General features: G+C 39.4%; 1 protein-coding gene and 1 pseudogene across 9 annotated transcripts in view; one reads left to right on the top strand and one right to left on the bottom strand.

Moving 5' to 3' along the window:
• The window catches only part of FAM227A (family with sequence similarity 227 member A), a 151,060-nt gene that overhangs the window by 108,505 nt on the left and 20,352 nt on the right, over positions 1–22,203 (top strand). The gene's annotated exons all lie outside the window — the stretch shown is intronic.
• Positions 6,345–18,853, bottom strand: LOC143689523 (small ubiquitin-related modifier 2 pseudogene; annotated as a pseudogene).

The following is a 22,203-nucleotide window of genomic DNA, read 5'->3' as shown; positions in this document are numbered from 1 at the left end:
TGGTCTCTGTTACCAATGATATATTCCAAGCTGATTCTCAAATGTCGGTTCACATCAGTGGGACCATACAGTATTTGTCCTTTAGTTTTTGGCTAGACTCACTCAGCATAATGTTCTCTAGGTCCATCCATGTTATTACATGCTTCATAAGTTTAGTCTGTCTTAAAGCTGCATAGTATTCCATCATAGGTATATGCCACAGTTTGTTTAGCCACTCGTCTGTTGATGGACACTTTGGCTGTTTCCATCTCTTTGCAATTGTAGATAATGCTGCTATAAACACCGGTGTGCAAATGTCCGTCTGTGTCTTTGCCCTTAAGTCCTTTGAGTAGATACCTAGTAGTGGTATTGCTGGGTCATAATCCATTCTGCCATTCTATGTCTTTTGATTGGGAAATTCAGTCCATTACCTTTTAGTGTTATTACTGTTTGGATAATATTTTCCTCTACCATTTTGGCTTCTGTATTATATATATCATATCTGATTTTCCTTCTTTCTACACTTTACTCCATACCTCTCTCTTCTGTCTTTTCGTATCTGACTCTAGTGCTCCCTTTAGTATTTCTTGCAGAGCTGGTCTCTTGGTCACAAATTCTCTCAGTGACTTTTTGTCTATAAATGTTTTAATTTCTCCTTCATTTTTGAAGGACAATTTTGCTGGATATAGAAGCCTTGGTTGGAAGTTTTTCTCTTTTAGTAATTTAAATATATCATCCCACTGTCTTCTAGCTTCCATGGTTTCTGCTGAGAAATCTACACATAGTCTTATTGGGTTTCCCTTGTATGTGACGGATTGTTTTTCTCTTGCTGCTTTCAAGATCCTCTCTTTCTCTTTGACCTCTGACATTCTAACTAGTAAGTGTCTTGGAGAACGCCTATTTGGGTCTATTCTCTTTGGGGTGCGCTGCACTTCTTGGATCTGTAAATTTAGGTCTTTCATAAGAGTTGGGAAATTTTCAGTGATAATTTCTTCCATTACTTTTTCTCCTCCTTTTCCCTTCTCTTCTCCTTCTGGGACACCCACAACACGTATATTTGTGCGCTTCATATTGTCATTCAGTTCCCTGATCCCCTGCTCAAGTTTTTCCATTCTTTTCCCTATAGTTTCTGTTTCTTTTTGGAATTCAGATGTTCCATCCTCCAGTTCACTAATTGTAGCTTCTGTCTCTTTAGATCTACCATTGTAGGTATCCATTGTTTTTTCCATTTTTTCTTCTTTGTCCTTCACTCCCATAAGTTCTGTGATTTGATTTTTCAGATTTTCTATTTCTTCTTTTTGTTCAGCCCATGTCTTCTTCATGTCCTCCCTCAATTTATTGATTTGGTTTTTGAAGAAGTTTTCCATTTCTGTTCGTATATTCAGCATTAGTTGTCTCAGCTCCTGTATGTCATTTGAACTATTGGTTTGTTCCTTTGACTGGGCCATATCTTTAATTTTCCGAGCGTCATCCATTATTTTCTGCTGGTGTCTGGGCATTTGATCAGATTTCCCTGTGTGTGGGACCCGGCTGGTTGAAAGGTTTTTCTGTGAAATCTCTGGGTTGTTTTTCTTTTCCTGCCCAGTAGGTGGCACTCGTGGCGCTCGTCTGTCTGCGGGGCTCACCAGTAAAAGATGCTGTGGCTCCTTTAACTGGCCAGTCCGAATCTTGCAGTCAGCCCGGGAAACCGCGCGCGGAGGGGTGGGTCGGCCGCCGCGGCTTGGGGGACTGCCGGCCCAAACTGCCCAGCTGGCCCGAGACGCCAAGCGTGGCGGGAGGGCCCCACCATCCAACGCTCCCACTCAGACCGGGGAGCCACGTGCGTGGAGGGGACCCCAGTCGCCAGCCGCCCCGGCCGGGAAAACACATGCCCCTTGGATATCTCACCGCAGCGGATTCTCCCTGCCTGTTCAGCCGTTCCAGAATGGGGTACGCTGTCTTTTTGGTCTCTGTCGTGGCTCCGGGAGCTGTTTCGTATTGTTTCTGTTTCTTTAGTTGCTTTTCTGGAGGAGGAGCTAAGACCCGCGCGTCTTACTAAGCCGCCATCTTCTCCGGAAGTCCTCATTATTGAAGCTTGAGTAGAAAAGGAGAGGAAGGAAAAAGGAAGAATAAGAAAGAAAATCAAGTCTTCCGACCTGAGCAGCTGGTGCCTAAACTCTTAGAGTCACCCTTGACTCCTGCTTTCTCTCACACCCACATCCAATCCATCAGCAAATCCTTCCTTCATAATCTTTTGTAAATTCCGTCACATCTCAGCCCCTTTGCAACTACCAAGTCCTGGCCCCCCTTGGCTCTTCCCTAACCACTGCAGAGGCTTCCTAGCTCTTCTCAGGTCCATACCCATTACACTTATTTCTCCACATAACAATCAAAGAGATCTTTAAAATAAATTAACCAGATTATGTTATACCCCTGTTCAAAACCTTCCAGGGACTTAGAGAAGAATCCTAATGCCTTACTGTGGCCCATGAGCCCTGATACCCTCTGCAGCCTCATCTTTTACTCTCCACCTTTCACATTCCATTTGAACCATGCTGGCTTTGCTTCTGTCCCTCAGACACACCAAGCTCATTTCGACCTCAGGCAAGGTCTCTTGTCCCTCCTGCCCCTTTGCCTGAAACAACTCCCCAAAGATCTTCCCATAGCTCCTTCCACTCTCATCATTCAGGACCCGGCAGGGTCTCACCTCTTCAGGAAGCCTTCCTGGACCACCTCATTGAAAATATTCCTCTCCTGCCATTCTTACTCTCCCATCTTTTGTGCCTTACCCTACTTGTTTCTTATCTGTAATGCTAACTGTACATGGCATTATGCTATTATTTTATTTGTTGCTTTGTTTACTGTATTGCTCACTACTATAACACACGCTCTAAGAGGGCTGGCATTGTCTTTTTCTCCGATGACTCTCCCAAGACAGCGTGTATGTGTAATTGTCACTCACTAAAAACTTGCTGAATGAATTGGTAACATTTTGAGAAATATCCTCCCAGTCTCTTATCCATCTTTTCTTTTTATTTATTTATTCTAATGATTATATTTATTTCATACAAAATATATAATACTATCTACCCAATTTTGTGTCTTGATTTTTTAAAACTTAGTATTATATCTGAAACATTCATTTAGGTTATCAACTCTTCATAGGCCTTTTAATCACGGCAAGCTATTCCTTCGGGTAGAGATAGCATCGATAACTTCTCCTTGAAGATTTAAATTATTCCAGTTGTTTGCCATGGTAAATATCTGTGCAGTAAATATACTAGTGTCTACATCTTTTCTTTTCTTTTGGGTAATTTCCTTAGGTTAGCATCCCGAAACTGGAATTACTGGCTAAAGATAATGCATGAAAAAAAAGATATGCATGCCACTACCTTTTTTTTTTTTTTTAATAATTTTTTATTAATTAAAAAGAAATTACAAGAAAGAAACACAAACATCCGTAATATATGCTCATTCCATTCTACATATATAATCAGTAATTCACAATATCATCACATAGTTGCATATTCATCATCATGATAATTTCTGAGAACATTTGCATCAATTCAGAAAAAGAAATAAAAGGCGACAGAAAAATAAAACAAAAACAGAAAAAGAAAAAAAATTTTTACATACCATATTCCTTATCCCTCCCTTTCATTGATCACTAGTATTTCAAACTGAATTTATTTTAACATTTTTTCCTCTATTATTTATTTATTTTTTTTCCTGAATCTACTATGTGCTTTTATTTTTTTATCCAATTTTTAAAATTTTTTTTAATTAATCAAAAAAAAGAAAAGAAATTAACACAACATTTAGAACTCATTCCATTCTACACATGCACTCAGTAATTCTTAGTATCATCACATAGATGTATGATCATCATTTCTTAGTACATTTGCATCGATTTAGGAAAAGAACTAGCAAAACAGCAGAAAAAGATATAGAATGTTAATATAGAGAAGAGAATTAAAATAATAATACTAATAAAATATATATATATATAAAAAGGAAAAAGAAAAAACAAAAACAGAAGATACAAACAAACAAACAAAAAACCGTATTTCAGGTGCAGCTTCATTCAGTGTTCCAACATAGTTACATTACACTTAGGTATTATTGTGCTGTCCATTTTTGAGTTTTTGTATCTAGTCCTGTTGCACAGTCTGTATCCCTTCAGCTCCAATTACCCATTATCTTACCCTGTTTCTAACTCCTGCTGGTCTCTGTTACCAATGATATATTCCAAGCTGATTCTCAAATGTCGGTTCACATCAGTGGGACCATACAGTATTTGTCCTTTAGTTTTTGGCTAGACTCACTCAGCATAATGTTCTCTAGGTCCATCCATGTTATTACATGCTTCATAAGTTTAGTCTGTCTTAAAGCTGCATAATATTCCATCGTAGGTATACGCCACAGTTTGTTTAGCCACTCGTCTGTTGATGGACACTTTGGCTGTTTCCATCTCTTTGCAATTGTAGATAATGCTGCTATAAACACTGGTGTGCAAATGTCCGTCTGTGTCTTTGCCCTTAAGTCCTTTGAGTAGATACCTAGTAGTGGTATTGCTGGGTCATAATCCTTTCTGCCATTCTATGTCTTTTGATTGGGAAATTCAGTCCATTACCTTTTAGTGTTATTACTGTTTGGATAATATTTTCCTCTACCATTTTGGCTTCTGTATTATATATATCATATCTGATTTTCCTTCTTTCTACACTTTACTCCATACCTCTCTCTTCTGTCTTTTCGTATCTGACTCTAGTGCTCCCTTTAGTATTTCTTGCAGAGCTGGTCTCTTGGTCACAAATTCTCTCAGTGACTTTTTGTCTATAAATGTTTTAATTTCTCCTTCATTTTTGAAGGACAATTTTGCTGGATATAGAAGCCTTGGTTGGAAGTTTTTCTCTTTTAGTAATTTAAATATATCATCCCACTGTCTTCTAGCTTCCATGGTTTCTGCTGAGAAATCTACACATAGTCTTATTGGGTTTCCCTTGTATGTGACGGATTGTTTTTCTCTTGCTGCTTTCAAGATCCTCTCTTTCTCTTTGACCTCTGACATTCTAACTAGTAAGTGTCTTGGAGAACGCCTATTTGGGTCTATTCTCTTTGGGGTGCGCTGCACTTCTTGGATCTGTAAATTTAGGTCTTTCATAAGAGTTGGGAAATTTTCAGTGATAATTTCTTCCATTAGTTTTTCTCCTCCTTTTCCCTTCTCTTCTCCTTCTGGGACACCCACAACACGTATATTTGTGTGCTTCATATTGTCATTCAGTTCCCTGATCCCCTGCTCAAGTTTTTCCATTCTTTTCCCTATAGTTTCTGTTTCTTTTTGGAATTCAGATGTTCCATCCTCCAGTTCACTAATTGTAGCTTCTGTCTCTTTAGATCTACCATTGTAGGTATCCATTGTTTTTTTCCATTTTTTCTTCTTTGTCCTTCACTCCCATAAGTTCTGTGATTTGTTTTTTCAGATTTTCTATTTCTTCTTTTTGTTCAGCCCATGTCTTCTTCATGTCCTCCCTCAATTTATTGATTTGGTTTTTGAAGAAGTTTTCCATTTCTGTTCGTATATTCATTATTAGTTGTCTCAGCTCCTGTATCTCATTTGAACTATTGGTTTGTTCCTTTGACTGGGCCATATCTTTAATTTTCCGAGCGTCATCCATTATTTTCTGCTGGTGTCTGGGCATTTGATCAGCTTTCCCTGGGTGTGGGACCCGGCTGGTTGAAAGGTTTTTCTGTGAAATCTCTGGGCTGGTTTTCTTTTCCTGCCCAGTAGGTGGCACTCGTGGCGCTCGTCTGTCTGCAGGGCCCACCACTAAAAGATGCTGTGGCTCCTTTAACTGGCCAGTCCGAATCTTGCAGTCAGCCCGGGAAACCGCGCGTGGAGGGGGTGGGTCGCCGGCCGCCGTGGCTTGGGGGACTGCCGGTCCAAATTGCCCAGCTGGCCCGAGATGCCAAGCGTGGCGGGAGGGCCCCACTATCCAACGTTCCCACTCAGACCGGGGAGCCACGTGTGTGGAGGGGACCCCAGTCGCCAGCCGCCCCTGCCGGGAAAACGCGCGCCCCTTGGATATCTCACCGCAGCGGATTCTCCCTGCCCGTTCAGCCGTTCCAGAATGGGGTACACTGTCTTTTTGGTCTCTGTCGTGGCTCCGGGAGCTGTTTCGTATTGTTTCTGTTTCTTTAGTTGCTTTTCTGGAGGAGGAGCTAAGACCCACGCGTCTTACTAAGCCGCCATCTTCTCCGGAAGTCTCAGCCTTGATTCTTGAAGACTACTGTAAATCATAAAACTTTTAAAATGTGACTGTGCGATGGTGAAAACTTGTGTCTGATGCTCCTGGAGTCCAGCTCTTTGTGAGCGAGATACTGCTTTAGCTTTGGCCTTTCCACTGTCTTTTCCAGCTTTGCCTCCAGCCATGGTCTCGGCGCTGCTCCCGGCGCGCTGCTTCCACCCGTCTGCTCTGACGCGGCGCCGAATTTACTCCGATCGGCCGCGCGCGCCGCACCTGCTCCCCCTCCCGAGCCGCCGCAGCCGCCGCGTTCTCACAGCCCCAACCGCCGCCGCCGCCGCCGCCGCCGCCACCGCCGCCAGGCGCCACTACCTTTTTAAAAAAATTTTTTTATTGTGAAATATAACATATATACAAAAAAAAAAGCAATTTTCAAGGTACATTTTAAAAAGTAATTACAGGCTTTTTCTCCGCTGGCCCGCGCGGCGCTCCCACCCCGCCAGCCAGCCCGCCCTCCTCTCCCTCTTCCCCCTTCTGCTCTGGTGGCGCTCCATCCGCCATCTTATCCTCCCCTTTCTCCTCCTGCTCCAGCGGCTCTCCAACCACCACCGTGCCCTCTTCCACCTTCACTGGCTCCTCCGCCAAGGCCTCGACAGCCTTGCCACCCTCACCTTTCCTCCTCCAGAACAGCTACTGGGGGAGTGAAGACGATACAGAGCAGCTCCCGGAGCCACGACGGAGATCAAAGGGACGGCGTACCCCTTCCTGAAATGGCTGACTGTCTGGGAGAACCAGCTCCGGTGAGATCGCCGAGGGGCGCGGGCTTTCCCGGGCGGGACGGCAAGCGGCCGGAGTCCCTCCCTTCTTCCTTCCCAGGCCAGCTGGCAGAATTGGGCAGGCGGTCCCCGTGGGCCGTGGCGGCTGGCGCCCCCACCACGCGAGGCCCCCTGGACCAACTGAGAGAGTTGAGTCAGAAATCCCCAGACCGCGGAGAACGGTGACCTGGGGGGTCCCTTCCAAACACGTGACTCCCCGGTCCGGCTGGGAACAGTGCACTCTCCCGGGCTGCGGCAGCTGGCGCCCTCCCGCCACGCTTGGCGCCCCAGGCCGACTAGGAAATTCGGTCGGGTGCTCTCCCAGACTGCGGCGGCCGGCGACCCTCCCCACCTTCGGACCCCCAGGCCGGCTGACACTCTTCCAAGCCACTTCGGCTGCCGAAACTCCCCCACGGCGAGAGTTTTCCAAAGTTAAAGGACCCACAGCAACTTTTACTGGTGGAACCCACAGACAAACGTGTGCCACGAGCGCCACCTACTGGGCAGGATAAGAAAAACAAAACCCAGATTTCACAGAATAATCTTTCAACCTGTGGGGTCCAACACCCAGGGAAATCTGACTAAATGACCAGACGCCAGCAGAAGATAATGGATCACGCTCAGAAAATTGAAAATATGGCCCAGTGAAAGGAACAAACCAATAGTTCAAATGAGATACAAGAGCTGAAACAACTAATGCTGAATATACGAACAGAAATGGAAAACCTCTTCAAAAACCAAATCGATAAATTGAGGGAGGACATGAAGAAGACATGGGCTGAACAAAAAGAAGAAATAGAAAAACTGAAGAAACAAATCACAGAGCTTATGGAAGTGAAGGATAAAGTAGAAAAGATGGAAAAAACAATGGATGCCTACAATGATAGATTTAAAGAGACAGAAGATAGAATTAGTGATTTGGAGGATGGAACATCTGAATTCCAAAAACAAACAGAAACTATCGGGAAAAGAATGGAAAAATTTGAACAGGGTATCAGGGAACTCAAGGACAATATGAACCGCACAAATATACGTGTTGTGGGTGTCCCAGAATGAGAAGAGAAGGGAAAAGGAGGAGAAAAACTAATGGAAGAAATTATCACTGAAAATTTCCCAACTCTTATGAAAGACCTAAAATTACAGATCCAAGAAGTGCAGCGCACCCCAAAGAGATTAGACCCAAATAGGCGTTCTCCAAGACACTTATTAGTTAGAATGTCAGAGGTCAAACAGAAAGAGAGGATCTTGAAAGCAGCAAGAGAAAAACAATCCATCACATACAAGGGAAACCCAATAAGACTATGTGTAGATTTCTCAGGAGAAACCATGGAAGCTAGAAGACAGTGGGATGATATATTTAAATTACTAAAGGAGAAAAACTGCCAACCAAGACTCCTATATCCAGCAAAATTGTCCTTCAAAAATGAGGGAGAAATTAAAACATTCTCAGACAAAAAGTCACTGAGAGAATTTGTGACCAAGAGACCAGCTCTGCAAGAAATACTAAAGGGAGCACTAGAGTCAGATACGAAAAGACAGAAGAGAGAGGTATGGAGAAGAGTGTAGAAAGAAGGAAAGTCAGATATGATATATATAATACAAAAGGCAAAATGGTAGAGGAAAATATTATCCAAACAGTAATAACTCTAAATGTTAATGGACTGAATTCCCCAATCAAAAGACATAGATTGGCAGAATGGATTAAAAAACAGGATCCTTCTATATGCTGTCTACAGGAAACACATCTTAGACCCAAAGATAAATATAGGTTGAAAGTGAAAGGTTGGGAAAAGATATTTCATGCAAATAACAACCAGAAAAAAGAAGGAGTGGCTATACTAATATCCAACAAATTAGACTTCAAATGTAAAACAGTTAAAAGAGACAAAGAAGGACACTATCTACTAATAAAAGGAACAATTAAACAAGAAGACATAACAATCATAAATATTTACACACCGAACCAGAATGCCCCAAAATACGTGAGGAATACATTGCAAACACTGAAAAGGGAAATAGACACATATACCATAATAGTTGGAGACTTCAATTCACCACTCTCATCAATGGACAGAACATCTAGACAGAGGATCAATAAAGAAATAGAGAATCTGAATATTACTATAAATGAGCTAGACTTAACAGACATTTATAGGACATTACATCCCACAACAGCAGGATACACCTTTTTCTCAAGTGCTCATGGATCATTCTCAAAGATAGACCATATGCTGGGTCACAAAGCAAGTCTTAACAAACTTAAAAAGATTGAAATCATACACAACACTTTCTCGGATCATAAAGGAATGAAGTTGGAAATCAATAATAGGCAGAGTGCCAGAAAATTCACAAATACATGGAGGCTCAACAACACACTCTTAAACAACGAGTGGGTCAAAGAAGAAATTGCAAGAGAAATTAGTAAATACCTAGAGGCGAATGAAAATGAAAACACAACATATCAAAACTTATGGGACGCAGCAAAGGCAGTGCTAAGAGGGAAATTTATTGCCCTAAATGCCTTTATCAGAAAAGAAGAAAAGGCAAAAATGCAGGAATTAACTGTCCACTTGGAAGAACTGGAGAAAGAACAGCAAACTAATCCCAAAGCAAGCAAAAGGAAAGAAATAACAAAGATTAGAGCAGAAATAAATGAAATTGAAAACATGAAAACAATAGAGAAAATCAATAAGACCAGAAGCTGGTTCTATGAGAAAATCAATAAGATTGATGGGCCCTTAGCAAGATTGACAAAAAGAAGAAGAGAGAGGATGCAAATAAATAAGATCAGAAATGGAAGAGGAGACATAACCACTGACCTCACAGAAATAAAGGAGGTAATAACAGGATACTATGAACAACTTTATGCTAATAAATACAAAAATTTAGATGAAATGGACGGGTTCCTGGAAAGACATGAACAACCAACTTTGACTCAAGAAGAAATAGATGACCTCAACAAACCAATCACAAGTAAAGAAATTGAATTAGTCATTCAAAAGCTTCCTAAAAAGAAAAGTCCAGGACCAGACGGCTTCACATGTGAATTCTACCAAACATTCCAGAAAGAATTAGTACCAACTCTCCTCAAACTCTTCAAAAAAATCGAAGTGGAGGGAAAACTCCCTAATTCATTCTATGAAGCCAACATCACCCTCATACCAAAACCAGGCAAAGATATTACAAAAAAAGAAAACTACAGACCAATCTCTCTAATGAATATAGATGCAAAAATCCTCAATAAAATTCTAGCAAATCATATCCAACAACACATTAAAAGAATTATACATCATGACCAAGTAGGATTCATCCTAGGTATGCAAGGATGGTTCAACATAAGAAAATCAATTAATATAATACACCACATCAACAAATCAAAGCAGAAAAATCACATGATCATCTCAATTGATGCAGAGAAGGCATTTACAAGATTCAACATCCTTTCCTGTTGAAAACACTTTAAAAGATAGGAATACCAGGGAACTTCCTTAAAATGATAGAGGGAATATATGAAAAACCCACAGCCAATATCATCCTCAATGGGGAAAAATTGAAAACTTTCCCCCTAAGATCAGGAACAAGACAAGGATGTCCACTATCACCACTATTATTCAACATTGTGTTGGAGGTTCTAGCCAGAGCAATTAGACAAGAAAAAGAAATACAAGGCATCAAAATTGGAAAGGAAGAAGTAAAACTATCACTGTTTGCAGATGATATGATACTATACGTCGAAAACCCGGAAAAATCCACAACAAAACTACTAGAGCTAATAAATGAGTACAGCAAAGTAGCAGGTTACAAGATCAACATTCAAAAATCTGTAGCATTTCTATACACTTGTAATGAACAAGCTGAAGGGGAAGTCAAGAAACGAATCCCATTTACAATTGCAACTAAAAGAATAAAATACTTAGGAATAAATTTAACTAAAGAGACAAAAAACCTATATAAAGAAAACTACAAAAAACTGCTAAAAGAAATCACAGAAGACCTAAATAGATGGAAGGGCATACCGTGTTCATGGATTGGAAGACTAAAGATAGTTAAGATGTCAATCCTACCTAAATTGATACACAGATTCAATGCAATACCAATCAAAATCCCAACAACTTATTTTTCAGAAATAGAAAAACCAATAAGCAAATTTATCTGGAAGGGCAGGGTGCCCCGAATTGCTAAAAACATCTTGAGGGAAAAAAACGAAGCTGGAGGTCTTGCGCTGCCTGACTTTAAGGCATATTATGATGCCACAGTGGTCAAAACAGCATGGTATTGGCATAAAGATAGATATATCGACCAATGGAATCAAATAGAGTGCTCAGATATAGACCCTCTCATCTATGGACATTTGATCTTTGATAAGGCAGTCAAGCCAACTCACCTGGGACAGAACAGTCTCTTCAATAAATGGTGCCTAGAGAACTGGATATCCATATGCAAAAGAATGAAAGAAGACCCATATCTCACACCCTATACAAAAGTTAACTCAAAATAGATCAAAGATCTAAACATTAGGTCTAAGACCATAAAACAGTTAGAGGAAAATGTAGGGAGATATCTTACGAATCTTACAACTGGAGGCGGTTTTATGGACCTTAAACCTAAAGCAAGAGCATTGAAGAAGGAAATAAATAGATGGGAGCTCCTCAAAATCAAACACTTTTGTGCATCAAAGAACTTCATCAAGAAAGTAGAAAGACAGCCTACACAATGGGAGATAATATTTGGAAATGACATATCAGATAAAGGTCTAGTATCCAGAATTTATAAAGAGATTGTTCAACTCAACAACAAAAAAACAGCCAACCCAATTTCAAAATGGGAAAAAGGCTTGAACAGACACCTACCAGAAGAGGAAATACAAATGGCCAAAAGGCACATGAAGAGATGCTCAATGTCCCTGGCCATTAGAGAAATGCAAATCAAAACCACAATGAGATATCATCTCACACCCACCAGAATGGCCATTATCAACAAAACAGAAAATGACAAGTGCTGGAGAGGATGCGGAGAAAGAGGCACACTTATCCACTGTTGGTGGGAATGTCAAATGGTGCAACCACTGTGGAAGGCAGTTTGGCGGTTCCTCAAAAAGCTGAATATAGAATTGCCATACGACCCAGCAATACCATTGCTAGGTGTCTACTCAAAGGACTTAAGGGCAAAGACACAAACGGACATTTGCACACCAATGTTTATAGCAGCGTTATTTACAATTGCAAAGAGATGGAAACAGCCAAAATGTCCATCAACAAAAGAATGGCTAAATAAACTGTGGTATATACATACGATGGAATATTATGCAGCTTTAAGACAGGATAAACTTATGAAGCATGTAATAACATGGATGGACCTAGAGAACATTATGCTGAGTGAGTCTAGCCAAAAACTAACGGACAAATACTGTATGGTCCCACTGATGTGAACGGACATTCGAGTATAAACTTGGAATATGTCATTGGTAACAGAGTCCAGCAGGAGGTAGAAACAGGGTAAGATAATGGGTAATTGGAGCTGAAGGGATACAGACTGTGCAACAGGACTAGATACAAAAACTCAAAAATGGACAGCACAATAATACCTAATTGTAAAGTAATCATGTTAAAACACTGAATGAAGCTGCATCTGAGCTATAGGGTTTTGTTTGTTTGTTTGTTTGTTTTTGTTTTTGTTTTTTGTTTTTTTTTACTATTATTATTACTTTTATTTCTTTTATCTATATTAACATTCTATATCTTTGTCTGGTGTGTCGCTAGTTCTTCTAAACTGATGCAAATGTACTAAGAAACAATGATCATGCATCTATGTGATGATGTTAAGAATTACTGATTGCATATGTAGAATGGTATGATTTCTAAATGTTGGGTTAATTTCTTTTTTTTCCGTTAATTAATAAAAAAATTAAAAATAAAAAATAAAACATAATTACAGGACAGATTTCGAAGTTTGTTATGAGTTATCATTCCAGAGTTTCAGATTTTTCCTTCTAGCTGCTCCAAAACACTGGAAGCTAAAAGAAATATCATTATAGTGGTTAAGCAGTCATACTTGTTTGTTAAATCCTGTCTCCTCTGTTATAACTCCTCCTTCTCCTTTGAGCCTATTCCCAATCTATAGGGGTCATTGGGCTATCCCCGTTCTAACTTTTCCATGTGGAAAGGGGTGTCAACAATGTAGGACAGGGGATGGAATTAGATATTCTTGAAGTCTGACCTGTCTGGGTTTCAGATTTTATCTGGCCTAGGAACCCTCTGGAGGTTATAGGTTTCTGGAAAGTAAACATAGTACATGAAACTTTTGTACAGTTTCACTTAGAGCCTTAGGTGTTGGTTGGGGTATGGCAAACCATGGCAATTAGTACTATCTAGCTGAAGCCTTTAGAATAGCCTCTCAACACCATTTGAACTCTCTCAGCCACTGATGCCTTATTTTGTAACATTTCTTTTTTCCCTTATTTTGGTCAGATAGGCATTGTTGCTCCTTTGGTGCCAGGACCAGATTCAACCCTGGGAGTCATGTCCCCCATTGTCAGAGAGACATTCACCCTGAATGTTATGTCCCATGTTGCAAAGTTGGGCTTAGAGAGAGAGAGGCCACATCTGAATAACTGAAGAGGTTTCCTGTAAGCAACTCTTGGGCATAATTATAGTTAGGCTTAGCCTCTCCACTCTAGAAATGAGTTTCATAAGGTCACACCTCAAAATCAAAGGCTTGGCCTATTTTCTTAGGAGTCCCTAATGTTTGAGAGAGCACCAGGGGTTTCCCAGATGGGAAAATTTAATATTTCCACATTTTTCCTTCAGTCCTCCAAGGGACTCTACCAATACTTTCTAATTATCAGCCTACCATAGTCTGGGATGTATCCAGGTATTACATTAAGCTATACAGAATTACAAGGCCCCATTCACATTCTAGGCTCCATGTGTTTGGATTGTTTAAATGAGCTATCCAGACAGGTTGATTAAAGTGTGTATTGCAAAAAATTTAGATTCTAGGCACAATAAACCTCTCTACTGTTAGTCTCATACAGTAAGTGAAGCTATAGAGTACACACACTATCATCTTTTGCCCTGTGTTTTGATTTACCTTAGTCGCAACCAGATTGGCTTCGTTTTTATCTCTAACTGAAGCTTGATCTCTTTTTCGGTCAATTTAACTGTTATTGTATGTAGCTATGCTCATGTTCAGAGCTGCAGAACTCCACCTCTGATTCTTAGGTGTCCAAAGGTCCTCAACGTTCCAGGGAATTACTACCTTATTCACATATAGCTCAGTGTCTTAGAATCTAGAAATACACTTAAAATTTCGGATTAAGTATGGCTGCTATAAGAGCTTACAATCTAGGCTCCAATTTTCTTATAAGTATTTTCTGAAAGAGACCATAACATGTTTGTTCTTTTGTTTCTGGTTTATTTTGCACAACACATTGTCCCCAATGTTCATTTAGTTTGTTGCATGCCTCATGACATCATTCCTTTTTGTAACCGTACAGTATTCCATTATATATATATATATATATATATATATATATATATATATTCCATTATATATATATTCCATTTTATATATATATATATATATCACAGCTCACCTTTCAGCTTCTCAGTCATAGTACCCTTCAGCCCCCTCCATCCCACTGAGCATCACGGATAATATCCAAAATAAACAAACCGTGTCTTACCATGTCCTCACTTGGTTGTACTATCAGCAGCACTCTCAATTTTAGACGGTTTTCATTGGTCCAAAGAGGCAAAGAACCAATAAACACAGCCTCACCAAATATCAAATCAGAACCTCCCCTACTTTGCTTTGTATATATATTTTGCAATAAAAAATGTGCAACAGAACTGATTGTAAAAATTCAGAAATGGATAACACAATACTACCTGATTGTAGCACAATATTGTAAGTATATTGAATGAAGCTGAATGTGAGAATGATAGAAGGAGGAGGGCTGGGGGCACATATGAAACCCGAAGAAAAGATAGACAATAAAGACTGTGATGGTATAATCTAGGAATGCCTAGAGTGTACAATAATAGAGACTAAATGTACAAATTAAAAAATGTTTTTGCATGAGGAAGAACAAAGGAATGTTAATATTGCAAGGTATTGAAAATAGGTGGTCATTCATATTTTAAAACTTCAACTTCTGTGTGAGACTAAAAACAAGAAATGTTTATTTGGTACAAAATTTATATTTTGACTAGTGCATTTCCTAATTTAATGTATATGGACAGTTTAATTGAACACCATAAGTACATGGAACCCCAAATAGGGCATGAGATTTTGTAGGTTTGTCCAGGTTAGCGTGATACCCCGATAAATCCCAGAGTGATTTGAACAGTGAATAAAGAAGTATTTGCAGAGTCCCCTTGGGGAAATGGGGAGAGAGGGAGAAAATTCAATGTCCCCATTTGGAGAATTACTGATAGTCTCGCAAGCAGTGGGGACAACTAAATCAATAGGCCAAACCCTCAATCTTGGGGTTTGCCCTGTGAAACTTATTCCTGCAAAGGACAGGCTAAGCCTACTAAAAATTAGGCCTGAGAGTCACCCCCAGACAACCTCTTTTGTTGCTCAGATGTGGCCTCTCTCTAAGCCAATTCAGCATGTGAACTCACTGCCTTACCCCCTTTATAGGACATGACTCCCAGGGGTGTAAATCTGCCTGGCAGTGTGGGACAGAAAGCCAAGACCTGGCATCAAGAGATTGAGAAAGAAAATTAACTAACACAACATTTAGAAATCATTCCATTCTACATATGCAATCAGTAATTCTTAATATCATCACATAGATGTATGATCATCATTTCTTAGTACATATGCATCGATTTAGAAAAAGAAATAGCAAGACAACAGAAAAAGAAATAAAATGATAATATAGAGAAAAAATAAAAATAAAAATAAAAAATACAAAAATATATAAGAAAAAAAAACATTTTCTCTCAGAATATTGAAAAAAAAAAAAAAAAAGAGAGAGAGATTGAGAAAGACTTCTTGACCAAAAGGAGAAAGAGAAAAATGAGACAAAAGTTTCAGTGGCTGAGAAATTTCAAACAGAGTTGAGAGGTTATCCTAGAGGTTATTCTTATGCGCTATATAGATATCCCTTTTTAGTTTATAGTGTATTGGAGTTGCTAGAGGGAAGTACCTAAAACTGTTGAGCTGTGTTCCAGTAGCCAGGTTTCTTGAAGATGATTGTACAATGATATACCTTTTGCAGTGTGACTGTGTGATTGTGAAAACCGTGTGTCTGATGCTCCTTTTATCTACAGTATGAACAGATGAGGAGAATATATGGATAAAAATAAATAAATAAATAATAGAGGGGACAAAGGGTAAATTAAATTTGGTAGATGGAAACACTAGTGGTCAATGAGAACGAGGGGTGAGGGGTATAGTATATATGAGTTTTTTCTTTTTTTCTTTTTCTTTCTTTTGCTGGAGTGATACAAATGTTCAAAAAATGATCGTGGTGATGAATATACAACTATGTGATGATATTGTGAGCCATTGAGTGTATACTATGTATGGAATGTTTTTATGTCAGGAATATATGTTTATGTTAAGTTTTTACAATAAAAATAATAAAATTTTTAAAAATGTAAAAAAAAAAAAAAAACCTCCCCTAATCTCTTGTCCCTACCCCACAATTATTTACCCCTGGTATTTCCATGGTACTGTTGCTGTCTTACTGCTAACTATAGGCCATGGTATACAATATTAGTTTTCCCCCATATCTCTCTATTATTAATTCTTTATACAAGATCAAAACTTTGAAGGAGTTCATACGAGAACTTATTTATAATAGTAGAATTAGTCAGTAGGCTACATGGCACTATACATCCCCTTTCAATCATATGCACCTTCAGTGTGGTGAACTTTACTTCTAACCCCACTAATTAGCTACCGTCACTTCTATCTGTTCCCCTACAATTAAGTTCAGCCTCACTAGGTAGCCCTTCCCCCTACTCTACCCCTTTTGTGTACCTCTAGGTCCCTTATATTCTACAGTGTAAACCTCTGAGATTATTTTTTACCAGAGTCCTAATGGCGAAATGATACAGTATCTATCCTTTTGTGTCTGACTTATTTCACGCAGCACTGTGTCCTCAAGGTTCATCCACTTTGTCATATGCTTCAGGACCTCATTTCATCTTGCTACTGCATATTCCATTCTGTTTATCCACTTATATGTTGGTGGGCACTTGGATTGTTTCCATCTTTTGTAAATACTGAAAAATGCTGCTATGAACATCGGTGTGCAAATGTCTGTTTGAGTCACTGCTTTTAGCTTTTCTAGATATATACCAAGTACTGGTATTACCAGGTCATAGGGTAACTCGATATTTAATTTTCTGAGGAAATGCCAAACTGTCTTCCACAGTGGCTGTACCATTATACAGTCCCACCAACAGTGAATAAGTGTTTCAGTTTCTCTCTACATCCTCTCCAACATTTGTAGTTTTCTGTTTAATAGCAGCCATTCTTATAGGTGTGAAGTGATATCTCACTGTAGTCTTGATTTGTATTTCCCTTATAGCTAATAAAGATGGGCATCTCTTCATGTGCTTTTTAGCCATTTGTATTCGCTCTTCAGAAAAATGTCTGTTCATATCCTTTGCCCATTTTATAGTAGGGTTGTTTGTTCTTTTGTCATTGAGTTTTGTAATTTATTTATGTTCATAGGATATCAAACCTTTATCCAGTATGTGGTTTCCAAATATTTTCTCCTATTGAGTTGGCTGCCTTGTCACCTTTTTTACAAAGTCCTTTGAGTTACAGAAGCTTTTGATTTTGAGGAGTTCCCATTCATCAATTTTTTCTTTTGTTGCTTGTGCTTTGGGTATAAAGTTTAAGAAACTACCTCCTATTACTAGGTCTTGAAGATGTTTCCTTATATTTTCTTCTAGGAGTTTTATGGTACAGGCTCTTTTTTTAATTTTAAACAAGAATTTTATTTAAACAACAAGACACTTGATTTGAAGGGAAAACTCTCTAGGATTCATTTATTTTAGAGTAATTTATCCCTACGTAAAGACAGATTGCCCTACATGTAACAGCTATGTACAAAAAAGTTATCAAATTGTCCTTGGTTTTACAATGATAAATTAAAAATATTAAAATTCTCCATTCAAACAAGGTATGCAAGGATTTTTTTATGTTGTTGGTTTTTGTTAAACAGTGAGAGCAAAATAACTTACTGGAATATAAAGATAAGAGTTTAATGAGCATGCCACTAATGGAGAAAGGGGGTATTTTCACAGAACCAGTATTTTCCCCCATCCATCTCCATTTGATGTCAATTAAAACATACTATTGGCCATTTAGTAAAAACAAACAAAAAAAACAATATGCTTGTGCACACACAGCAGTTACTTTATGTACAATAAAGGAACAGGGAAGGGTAAAATGAAAGAATAGAGAAAACTATACTGTAGTAGACAGGATGTGGTGGACCCAAATTGCAGTTTTTCTCATTGAGAATGTATTCTTGGTCTGTAGGAACAGAGTTCTGGAGTAAAGTAGCAGGCTCCCTTTTTAACAGACACCTCCTGTCTGCTGCTGGAACACATCAATTATATCTTCAGCCTCCATTTCCAATTATGCAGGTGTGTCCGTTTCATTGATTCGCTGCCCACCAGATCCGAATCTGATCTGCCTCATTGACAAACCCTGTCGTTCACGATAGGTTTTCATTAGTTTACGAAGTGGTGTATGCCTCTTAATCTTAAACTGCACCACAGAACCATCCTGCCCCTCCACCTTCAAATTAATATGATCCTTGTTCTCAGTCTTGACTCCTTCGTTGGGCTGTTGGTCAGCCATGGCGAGAGCCGGAGTCTCCTCAGCTACGGCTTCACAAAAGAGGTATGAGGTCCACACTATACGAGTACACAAAAGCACCAGGAGCCAGTACAGACTCTTATATTTAGGTCTTGAATTTATTTTGAATTAATTTTTGTATGGGGTGTAAGATAGGGGTCCTCTTTCATTCATTTTTAAAATATTTTTTATAGAACCAGTATTTTTGGAGAAAGAAAAAAAGCAATAATTTTCAAAGTACACTTCAACAAGTAATTACAGAACAGATCCCAGAGTTTGTCTTGGACTTCTATTCTACCATCTCAGATTTTTCCTTCTAGCTGCTCCTAAACACTGGAGGCTAGATGGAATATTAATATAGTGATTCAGTAGTCATACTTAAATAAATCCTAGTCTCTCTGTTATACGTTCTCCTTCTTTCCTCATACCTCTCCGAATCCATAGGGATCCCTGGGCAACACCCATTCTGACTTTTTCATGTTGAGAAGGGGTGTATACACTAAAGGGTAGGGAGATGTAATTAATTGATCATTTTGGAGAGGCTGGTCCCTCTGGATTTCAGGATTTATATGACCTAGGAACCCCCCAGGAATTATAGGTTCCAAGAAAGCAAACTTAGTGCATGAAACCTTTAAAGAGTCTCAGTTCCAGCCCTAGGTGTTCTCACGAGTGAACAGAAGTGATGCTGGTTGGCATTTAGCAAACCATGGCAATCAGCACTATCTAATTGAAGCTTGCATAACAGTAGCCTCCAGAATAGCCTCAACTCCACTTGATATCTCTTGGCCACTGAAGCCTTTTTTTTTTTTTAATTCTGGTTACATACATACAACCTAAAATTTCCCACTTTAACCACTTTCAAACGTACAATTCTGTAGTGTTAATTACATTTACAATGTTGTTCTACCATCACCACTATCCGTTGCCAAGATTTTTCCAATACCCCAAACAGAAACTCTGTACAAAATAAGCATTAACTCACTGTTCTAGTTTTCTAGCTGCTGGAATTTGATACACCAGAAACAGAATGGCTTTTAAAAGAGGGTATTAAATAAGTTACTAGTTTACAGTTCTAAGGCTGTTAAATTGTCCAAATTAAAGCAAGTCTATAGAAATGTCCAATCTAAGACATCTAGTGAAAGATACCTTGGTTCAAGAAGGCCGATAATATTCAGGGTTTCTCTCTCCACTGGAAGGGTACAAGGCGAAGTCTGCTAGCTTTCTCTCTCAGCTTTTTGTTTCATGAGTCTTCCCTGGGGACATTCTCCTTCATCTCCAAAAGTCTCTGGCTTTGTGGGCTCTGTGTCTCTTTCCAAAATGGTTCACTCTTAAAGGGCTCCAGTGAGCAACCCCACCTTGAATGGGTGGAGACACACCTTGAAGGAAATCATCTAATCAAAAGTTACCACTCACAATTGGGTGGGTCACATCCCTGTGAGAACAATCAAAAAGCTCCCCGCTGGCAATATTGAATGAGGATTAAAGGACATGGCTTTTCTGGGGTCCACCACATATTCAAACCAGCACACTCCCCCATTCCCCTTCCCTCCCCAGCCCTTGGTAACCTGTATTACACTTTCTGACTTTATGAATTTGCATGTTCTGCTTATTTCATAAAAGTAAGATCATACAGTATTTGTCCTTTTGTGTCTGGCTTTTTTGACTCAACATGATATCTTTAAGGTTTATTCATATTGTAGCATGTATCATAAATTCATTACTTTTTATGGCAGAATAATATGCTATTGTGTATATGTAACTTATTTTTTTTAATCTATTCATCGATGGACACTTGGGTTGCTTCCATCTCTGGGCAATTGTGAATAATGCCATTATGAACATCAGTGTGAAAATACAGGTTCTAATTCCTGCTTTCAATTTTTTTTAATATATACCTAGAAGTGGGATTGTTGGGTCACATGGTGGTTCTATACTTAATTTTCTGAGAAACACCAAACTTTTTACACCACAGCTACACCATTTTATAATTCCACCAACCGTGTACAAATGTTTCAATTTCTCCATATCATCTCAAACATGTATTATTTTCTCTTTTTATTAACAGAAGCCATTCTAGTGGGTGTAAAGTGGTGTCTCATTGAGGTTTTTTTTGGGGGGGGGACAAATAACTTCATTTGAAGAATGGCACAAATGAAAGAACTTGGTGGATGTTGACACAACTTATAAAAAAGGTAGACTCAAGCATACATGCACTGCCACACGCTCTCTGAAGTTATCCCCATGTTTCCAAGGATGTGTTTGGCAAATAGATACACCCTGCCAATGCAGATTCCGGAACCACTATCTTGTGAAAGTTCATTATGTTATCACCCAATCTTTGATTTCACCTGCCAGGTCAGGAAATGAGTCTCAATGAAGTCACATAAGTGGTGGTTGTTTTTGTCAGTGGCCAGTCTGTGCAGTTCCAGCAGTGACTGATTCATCCTTTTTTCCAAGGGTAATACATATTCCATAGTATTCAGCCTGCCCTCCCAGTCACCATGGTCTAGATTCTTGACATCTTGAAATGTCGTTGTTTCTGCAGCTTAAAGTTCTCAGAATATTTCCTCTCCTTAGGAGATTAGTGAAGAAAATAATTGGCAAATCTCTTCAAAGCCACAATATCACAGTCAAAGTAGTAAAACTAGTAAGACATGGAAAGACAGATTGAGAGGTATAAAGCTCCAGGTTGATCTGGCGGCTGATAGCCGCCTCCAGACTTGATTGTGGTTCTGACAACCTGCAATGGGAACAGCTGAGGATAGTTAGAGATGGAGGTATTGGGGAAGTCCAAGGGTATTGTGAGAAGGTGGCAGGGAGGCTGTCCAATTACAGAGTTCTCTTTAAGCTCTGTTGAAGCAAGAAAACTCAGTGACTCCCTGCAAAGAGATCTGACCTCATGTGGATTTGATTTGCATTTTCCTTATGGCAATGACATTGAATATCTTTTCTGATGGTCTTTGGATTCCTTATTTTATTTAATGCCTCTTTTCCTTCCCTTGGCCCAAAAAGCATTGTTGACCCCACAGTGCCAGGACCAGACACATCCCCTGGAGCCATGCCCTATGCCACCAGGAAGATATTCACCCCTGAATGTCATGTCCTATGCAGGGGTCAGAGCAATGACTTTCCTTCCAGAGTTGGGCCTAGAGAGAGAGAGAGAGGCCACATCTGGGCAACAAAGAGGCTACCTGGGAAGAACTCCAAGGCCTCACAATGGACAGTTTTAGCATCTCCCTCACAGAAACAAGTTTCATAAAGGCAAGCCTCAAAATCAAGGGCCTGACCCATTTTCCAGGGAGTCGCCAATGGTTGAGAGGGTACCCAGAAAGTTCAATAATTCCATTTATATA

This window comes from Tamandua tetradactyla, chromosome 7 (assembly GCF_023851605.1).
Source record: "Tamandua tetradactyla isolate mTamTet1 chromosome 7, mTamTet1.pri, whole genome shotgun sequence".
NCBI classification, from domain to species: domain Eukaryota; kingdom Metazoa; phylum Chordata; class Mammalia; order Pilosa; family Myrmecophagidae; genus Tamandua; species Tamandua tetradactyla.
The sequence above is the reverse complement of the archived record's forward strand: the minus strand, read 5'-3'. Positions and strand labels throughout refer to the sequence as shown.